Source organism: Epinephelus fuscoguttatus, linkage group LG16 (genome assembly GCF_011397635.1).
Source record: "Epinephelus fuscoguttatus linkage group LG16, E.fuscoguttatus.final_Chr_v1".
NCBI classification, from domain to species: Eukaryota; Metazoa; Chordata; class Actinopteri; order Perciformes; family Serranidae; genus Epinephelus; species Epinephelus fuscoguttatus.
Genome location: NC_064767.1, coordinates 24,805,937 through 24,814,455, shown reverse-complemented (window position 1 = coordinate 24,814,455; position 8,519 = coordinate 24,805,937). Strand labels below are relative to the sequence as shown.

Sequence of the window (8,519 nt, the reverse complement as noted above, 5' to 3'; positions counted from 1 at the left end):
TTTGATCCTTTCCTAACCGTCATCAAGTGAGTTCAGTGCTTGAAAAAAATCACACATTAATCACAGGATTGTTGAACGATAAAGAAATGTATCCGCTACATATGTATGGTTTGCAGAAATGTACAATGTTGACATCTATTCTGGTGATTGTGTTGCAACCAGCAAAACATAGCATGAATGCTAGTCTAGTGTATTTGCCCTGTAAATATAGCCCCTTTCCCACTGCATAAAAAACCCACTAACACAAGGTTACAATCTGTATTCACATCCAGGTCAAATGACTCTGCAGTAGTCACGGGTATTTATTTGCTCTGGCTCTGATTGGCATTGATGGAAACACAACACTTGGGTGAACGTGCTAATTTTAGCTCCTTTACTAGCGAGATGCAATGACGCACCACCACAAAATGCCATCCATCTCTGTCCAAGCAGAGCTCAAACATCTTGCCAAATTAGTCTGCACCGAGATAGAAAAAGAGACTGAACAAGTAAGAATATGTAAAAGAAGTTACCGCGATACAGCTTACACAGTCCTCTATGCTGCTACTGTTTACTGACCTGTTCACTGGCCAGTTGTGACGTCAAACACTGACTGATCTGCTGCAGTTGTTGTGTATGTAGAACTGGTCTACTGGCAATGGGAAAGGAGTCTATCACCTATTCTAAATGGGTTTTTCCGTGTTTAAAAATCCTGCATATACATGCTAATTTTGGTGAAACAGGATATTTGTGAAGCCGACAGTTTATTTAGTTGGCACTGTGTGAGAGAAATTATGGTATTTTTCTGTAGTGGTTTGTCTTGTTAGTCTGTATTGATGTCCACATGAAGCCCTTCTCTGCACAATCCCATCCAAAACTGCCCAAAAGACATCTGTGGAAGGAAGGAGGCAGGACAGTTTTAGATGGAAGGCAACAAACCCATAAGAGTGCTCAGCTCACCACAGTATTAGCAGCTATAAGACGTAATTTGCATCCCTTTTACCGAGTGTGAAGCAAACTTGTTCATTGGCTGAGGAGACGAGAAAGGCACAGCGCCACATGGCTTACAGTTGGCTAAGTGAAGAGTGTCAGACCACTGTCGGCAGCCTCAGAGGAGGCAGCTGTCTTCCAGTCACTCGGGGAACAAAAGTTCCCTCCAGATGTTCAGGCGCTCAGCGCTCAGTCTGAACTGAAGAAATTTGAATATGAATTGTGAAATGGGCTGTAATTGTTGGTAAGTTGGTTCATTTCAATAATTGTCACATTCAATTTCAAGTATTTACTTTCAATTTCAAATTGCTGCATTCAAGAAATTTCAATTCAGCTGCTCAGTGCAAGCTTCATGAATTTATATTTATGCAGTTCAAATTCAATCTGTGCTCAGACTGATCTCTGTTCAGACTGAATAAAGTGTCAAATCACATCATATCATATAAACAGACAGCGTATTATTTAAGTAGGCAGCAGTTTAATACAGGAGGGGATTTTGTGGCTGCTGTGCAGAGCAGAGATTCATCTAAATACACAGCTCCAGCAAAGATACATACAGTATGTATGAAATACACTTGAGAACACAAATTTGTTAAGTGTTTTAATTGACTTGAGTCTTGTGAAAGTCTAATACAAATCAGAAAATATCTTATTCTCTAATCCATCAGAGAGGAGGACTTTTTGTCTTTGAGTAAAGGAAACAATTTAGCATTTAAATACATAAATATACACTACTGCTGTATGTGATCCATCTGCGATCTGCAGTGTGCACGACATGTTTTAATTAACTGCTTCTTTTGGACCTCTCAACCTGCATTGTACTTGGTACTTTTCCCACAATGCCCTTTAACAGCCTCGAGAATGGGCACAAACTCGATGGCATCGAGCCATAGGTTATCTGTGTGGGTGGCGATTGTAACAGAGATAGCGAAAACATACTGTAAGAGAGCAAGAGAGCAAGAATGTTTCCAGTAAGTGAGCTCGTGCTCTGAAATGAAGCACAACATGACTTCTGGCTGCATTATATTCTGGTTTATTGTCTGAGTTTAGTATCTTGTCCTCTTCAACGGTGGATTTTTGTTTGCTTAATTGCTGGAGATTGGTGCAAATTGTGTTGTAAATGGACACTTGTTATTCTCCTCAGGTTTTTAAACATGACATTTTCCCTTTATAGCTGATTTTCTCCATTGTCGAAGGACGGTATCTTACAAAACAAAATCTATGGCAACCTATGCTCAGGACTGCAAAAAAATACCAACCACAAAAAAAGAGCCAAAAATGGCCCTCAACTCTTTGTGATAATGCTCTAAAAGACATATTTTAGGTTTTCAAGCCAGAATTGCGTGCACTTTGCAGATGCAACTACAACAACAGCAGACTTTGTTTCAGTACATTGTACATTATACAGTATGTTTGTATAATGATGGGTGAATCATGAGCTAAAAGTATCCGCTCAGCAGGTCATCTGTCAGGGTTGCTGACAGTACCAGCTGGCCCGTTCTGGCTGCCAGGGGTACAGGCAGGTTAGAGGGTGGGCCTCCCACAATCATAGTTCTCCTTTCTATATCAGGGGCTGGAAACACAGCCAAGCCTGGAGTTGTGGTGTGCCGTCCTCCAGAACAACAGCATAATTGATCCAAAAAAACAACAGAAGGAAAGGAGGAGCAGATTGCCCACGCAGCCATTCATGTCCAGCACATTACTGCAGGTCCCGAGTTCAAAGTGGGTCAAGGATGAAATATCAGAATCACCGAGGCTACGAGATCAAAGGTGTGCGAGCGTGTGTATAGGTGTGTGCGTGTGTATAAGCCGGTGACATATTTTGTGGTCAGTGAAAATGATGAAAGTGTGGAGATGATAAAAAATTGAAAGCCTCCTGGACATTACTGGCAGGCAGAAGATGAATGTGTTTATGGGTTTTTACCTGATTGGTTATGTGTGAATATGTCCTCAAATAGTCCCCGATATCAGCATGTGTGACACAGCAGGACTGGGAAAAAAGAGGAGTGCATGACAAGCAAAGTTCACTGTTAAAAAGAGAAACAGGTCAAAGAGGAAAAGAAGTTTTATAAGATGAAAATACTTAACTTGTGCTGACACCTGACAAACAAAATTTATTTCACCAAGTGAAGTTTTGCACAGTTGTAACCTCCTCCTCTTCAGTGAGAACCAACAGGTATTCCTTTTCTCTTATTGGCAGCGATGAATTAAAACATAAAATAGTAGTTAATCAAATAAAAGCTAATTGTGAGATCCTTCGGGTCTCATTCATTACATAGTTAGACGTCACAAGCATGACTGTGCAGTTTAGTCAAGAACTGCTAAAAAAACATTTCCAAATTTGAATTTACAAGCTGAATATGAGTCACTGTGTTATTTGCTTTTCCTTTTATATGTTTTACTGAGGCTTGAAATTGAATGAAGAAATAGTAAATTTGGGAAATTTGCTCTCTTTTCTGAGAGCTGGATGAATAGAAGATCCATACCACTTGAGTTTGTGCATTTACTACAGAGCTGGAGGCAAGAAGCCGCTGGCTTAGCATAAAGAGTTGAAGCAGGGGGATACAACTAGCAGGGCTCTCACCTAAGTTACAAAATGCAAATACCAGCACCTCAAGCTCACAGCTTGCAATTTGTAAATAAACAAAAGTTTATCAATCTGCATCTCAGTCACAGACTCTATAAAAGTAATGGACATAGCTACTGTGATGTCACCCATTGGTTGTGGACTCCTGTTTTGAAGCCTCGAGTTTGGCATTTTAGCTGTCACCATTTTGGATTTTTGGAACCAAACAAGTGACTATATTTGGCCATGCCCTTAATTGTGCATTAATTTAAGCCTTAATAAAAATAAAACAGGTGAATTATATCAAAACTGGGGGAAGAAATTGATACAGCATAGTATCACGATTTTTACAGTGACAGTAGTAATATTGATTTTTTTATCATATAAATTATCAGTATTACAAATACAAATTAAAGTTAGGTAGCCTCTTTGAATATTAAAGTTAATTGGGTTTTTTTTCAGTCTAGATACATTTTGTTGCAAATAGAATGATTGAAGTCAGATGTAAAGACTGAAAACTTGATTTTATTAGATAAAACAGATGTTGACAAAGCATTCCTTTTTATAGTTGTGATAGGCACAATATATTTTATCGCAATACTCAGCATATTGCAACATCAAAATAATATTTTATCGTGACTTAAGTATCGTGATAATATTGTATTTTGCTGCCTCTGGTGACTACTACCCCTATAGGACCCCTTTTTTAATTGGGCCAGTGCAGAAGTTAGCATCGCCCTGGTTCCTTCGTCAAAAAGCAAGTGGGAAACAAACATTTATAATACTTACCCATTTTGTTTAGCAAGAACACTGTTTTCATTATTTTTTTAAGCGTAAATGCAATCACCTGAAGTGGAAAAACTAACGTTAGGCTGTAAAAGGCTGTTAGGCTTTATCTGATGACATAGTTTCTCTAGATGGCATTGCTCTGGCCCCTGCCACTACCGTAAGAAACCTCGGAGTAACATTTGATCAAGATTTGTCTTTTAATTCTCATTTAAAGCAAACCTCACAGACTGCATTTTTTCATCTGCGTAATATTGCGAAAATTAGGCCTATCCTGACCCGAAAAGATGCAGAAAAATTGGTCCACGCTTTTGTTACCTCAAGGCTGGATTATTGTAACTCTCTATTATCAGGTAGCTCTAGTAAGTCCTTAAAAACTCTCCAGCTAATTCAGAATGCAGCAGGACGTGTACTAACAGGAACTAAGAAACGCGATCATATCTCTCCTGTTTTAGCTTCTCTGCACTGGCTCCCTGTAAAATCCAGAATTGAATTTAAAATCCTACTGTTAACTTATAAAGCTCTAAATGGTCAAGCTCCATCATATCTTAGAGAGCTCATAGTGCCATATTATCCCACCAGAACACTGCGCTCTGAGAACGCAGGGTTACTCGTGGTCCCTAAAGTCTCCAAAAGTAGATCAGGAGCCAGAGCCTTTAGCTATCAGGCTCCTCTCCTGTGGAATCATCTTCCTGTTACGGTCCGGGAGGCAGACACCGTCTCCACATTTAAGACTAGACTTAAGACTTTCCTCTTTGATAAAGCTTATAGTTAGGGCTGGCTCAGGCTTGTCCTGTACCAGCCCTTAGTTAGGCTGACTTAGGCCTAGTCTGCCGGAGGACCCCCCTATAATACCCCGGGCCCCGTCTCTCCTTCTCTCTCTCTCTCTCTCTCTCTCTCTCTCTCTCTCTCGTATCCTATTACTGCATCTAGCTAACCCGGCCAGTCTGGATGTCACTAACTCGGCTTCTTCTCCGGAGCCTTTGTGCTCCACTGTCTCTCAGATTAACTCATATCACAGCGGTGCCTGGACAGCGTGACGTGTGTGGTTGTGCTGCTGCCGTGGTCCCGCCAGATGCCTCCTGCTGCCGCCATCATTAGTCATTAGTCATACTTCTTCTGTTATTATACACATATGATTATTGTCACACATGTATACTGCCAGATATTAATACATACTTTCAACATATTGTACCGCAGTAACCAGAACTATAACTATAATATTATTACTTCCATTAATGTTGTTGTAAGATACTGTCATTACCTGCATATCTCTCTCTCTCTCTCTCTCTCTCTCTCTCTCTCTCTCTCTCTCTCTCCCTGTGTCATATGGATTACTGTTAATTTATCATGTTGATCTGTTCTGTACGACATCTATTGCACGTCTGTCCGTCCTGGAAGAGGGATCCCTCCTCAGTTGCTCTTCCTGAGGTTTCTACCGTTTTTTTTCCCCCGTTAAAGGGGTTTTTTTGGGGAGTTTTTCCTTATCCGCTGTGAGGGTCTTAAGGACAGAGGGATGTCGTATGCTGTAAAGCCCTGTGAGGCAAATTGTGATTTGTGATATTGGGCTTTATAAATAAAATTGATTGATTGATTGATTGATTAAAAAAACTACACTACAGTCACATGACTTAACATAACCACCACAACAAGGCTGCAATGCTGTGTTCAGTTTAACAATGTTCTTTGGTGTCATTTAGCCACCTGTTAGCAACCATCTTTTTTAAGGTAAAAAAGGCTTCGAAATGTATAAGTTAAGTATTTACAGACGTATTTTATGTTGGTGTGTTTTAGACACAGTCTAACCAAACACCCATTCAAAAAAGCCAGTGACTTTGACACGAGGGAACCAGGGTGCTAAAATGCTAACTTATTTCCAGGTTTTAGGACTCATTCCTGCAGCAGTCTATGGGGACTGACTGTTCTGGAAACAGCCTCAAGTGGCCATTAGAGGAACTACAGTTCTTTAGCACTTCCAGTCTCAGTCTGCAGTGTTAATTGTTGGGCAACTGTTACAAAAAACATGTAAGTTAAAGCAAAACCTTTAAAATCACAGATTGTTTTTACATTTCTGTTTCTATACAGACCTGTTTCTCCTTGCTATAGTCTTTGTGCTAAGCTAAGCTAATCCCCCCTGGCTATAGCTTCATATTTAACACACAGACATAAGAGAGATCACCTCAATCTTGAAAATACATCTTCAACCGTCACATCACTATTCAACTACCTTCGACTATATTAAGACACAGCACATTCATCTGTTTAACCACACCTATGGGCAAATATATAGGGAAAATGTACACATTAATTTCTCATTGATGTGCTAAAAGATTCCTCTCCTCACTTCAGAAATTAAATCTCATTGTAATGAGCCGAGGAGGTTCACCTAAAAACCCTATCAAGTCAAAATTACATCTTAAAAGCAGAAGTCACAGCCAAATCTAACACCTTGAAGGAGGGCATGATTAAGTGTGTCCAAAAGTAAGGCTCTAATTTTCCAGGATAATTACCTGCCGTGAGACACTTTCTGGAAGATTTAAGGGCTGACAATTAACTTTCTGATGTAACGCCTCCCTTCATTAGCTTTAGTATCAGAGGATTCTCTCAACAGATAATTTTGCGAAATAGAATAATCATGTCAAGCACTTTCTAGGTAAAACCAGCGGCAAGTGAAATCGGTGAGCCGATCAGGGAGGCTGGAGTTTATTTTGGCAGCGTACCTCTGCATCCCAGCAGCGCTGAGGGTGAGAAGCCAAGCACTCAGCTGTGAGGGGAGCCCAGGTAAAAACTGCAGATGCATCATTAATTTATCCCAGTTTACGCTGTGGCAGAGAGTTCAAAGCTTGCTTTTTTGTTTCTCTGCGTGTGTCCTCTGTCTTCCCTCTGGTCCTGACCAGCCTGGCCTTTTGGACACTGGAGGCAGGTGGATAGCGGGTCAGGATAGAAGAGAAAGCAGCATGGATCCTGCCAGTCACACAGGGCCCAGAAGACTGAGTGGCCAGGCCCTGCAGGACCAACTGGCAGATGGCTGCCTCAGGATAATGACCAGGTGACATCTGCAGAGTGAACAAGCCATCAGGCTAACAGACTCACCTTGACCCACCAGGGAAGCCAAGCTGCCCATTCTCAACCTCCTCCTCCTGCAATTCCCTCAGGTCACACCCACAAACCGAGAAGTGTAACAGAAGTTTATTGATTTACTAAGTTTCTCAACTCCCCCAAAAAAGAGGTGTGAGAAAGTCTTGAAAAAACATTAACAGATTTTATGTGGGTGTTTGAATTGAGTTTTCTTTTATTCACTGGAGATTCAGTTGCTGCCTCTTTCAGTGCTGAAGAACTTTGGAGTAAATTTGTCTCCTCTTCTTTTTCATTTGTGGTTTTTCTGTGATTCTTAGCAAAACTCCTCGAGACATTAAAATATTATCAGACAGACCAGACTCGGAATAACTTCTGGAATATGGTCGAGCTATACAAAATAAAAATTGCTGCTTTTTTTTGTTATTTTGCTCACAGTGTTACTATTGACATGTGATTTTGAAAAGGCAAGGTTTGTGCTGTGTCTAAAGACTCTAACTCGTACACATTGACTACGTGATGCTGTGCACAAAGGTCATCTTTTGACAGCGCTGAGATCAGGAAAAGGTCAGACTCCTTGTGCCATTTGGGAAAGAGGCAGTGTGAGACCAAGCTGCCAATATAATTTCAGCATGTCTTTTTCATCTGAGTGTTAACACCATACATTGTTTACTAAATAGTTTACTGTGGCTGTATGACTGCTGGCAAACTGATGTTAGGGATGAAGTTAGGAAAACTTTGGAGGCTGAAAGAAGTGCAGTGTTGAATGAGAATGAATTGAAAAGAGCCTTGCAGCTGCAACGCTTGTGCACACTAAGTGAAATTGAAATATGCCGTTTCTGTGTTTTGTGTTCGAGTGTACAGAAAGTAAGTAAGTTAGAAAGTAAGTAAACACTGCATATGGTGAGACAGAAAGAATATTCACGAAGCTGTTGTGGGCCTCGGAGAGTAGACCTTGAATAACTTGCATACAAACATGGGCACAATGCAAGACTGTATTATTTTGTCTTTTTACTTTTACAAAGCCCAATACACCTGGATGAATCATATAACCTACAGAATGATGCGCATTATGGAAATGTGTTTTCTTTTTTGTGATGATATGAGCCTCAATTTTGAATCA

At 40.5% G+C, this 8,519-nt stretch overlaps 1 long non-coding RNA gene across 1 annotated transcript; it reads left to right on the top strand.

The window, feature by feature from the left end:
- Window positions 1–2,579: 2,579 nt before the first annotated feature.
- LOC125903862 (uncharacterized) lies at window positions 2,580–8,287 on the top strand. Its single transcript, XR_007451340.1, has 3 exons — window positions 2,580–2,739; window positions 6,975–7,102; window positions 7,219–8,287. It is a non-coding gene; the product is annotated as an uncharacterized LOC125903862 (long non-coding RNA).
- Window positions 8,288–8,519: the final 232 nt, after the last annotated feature.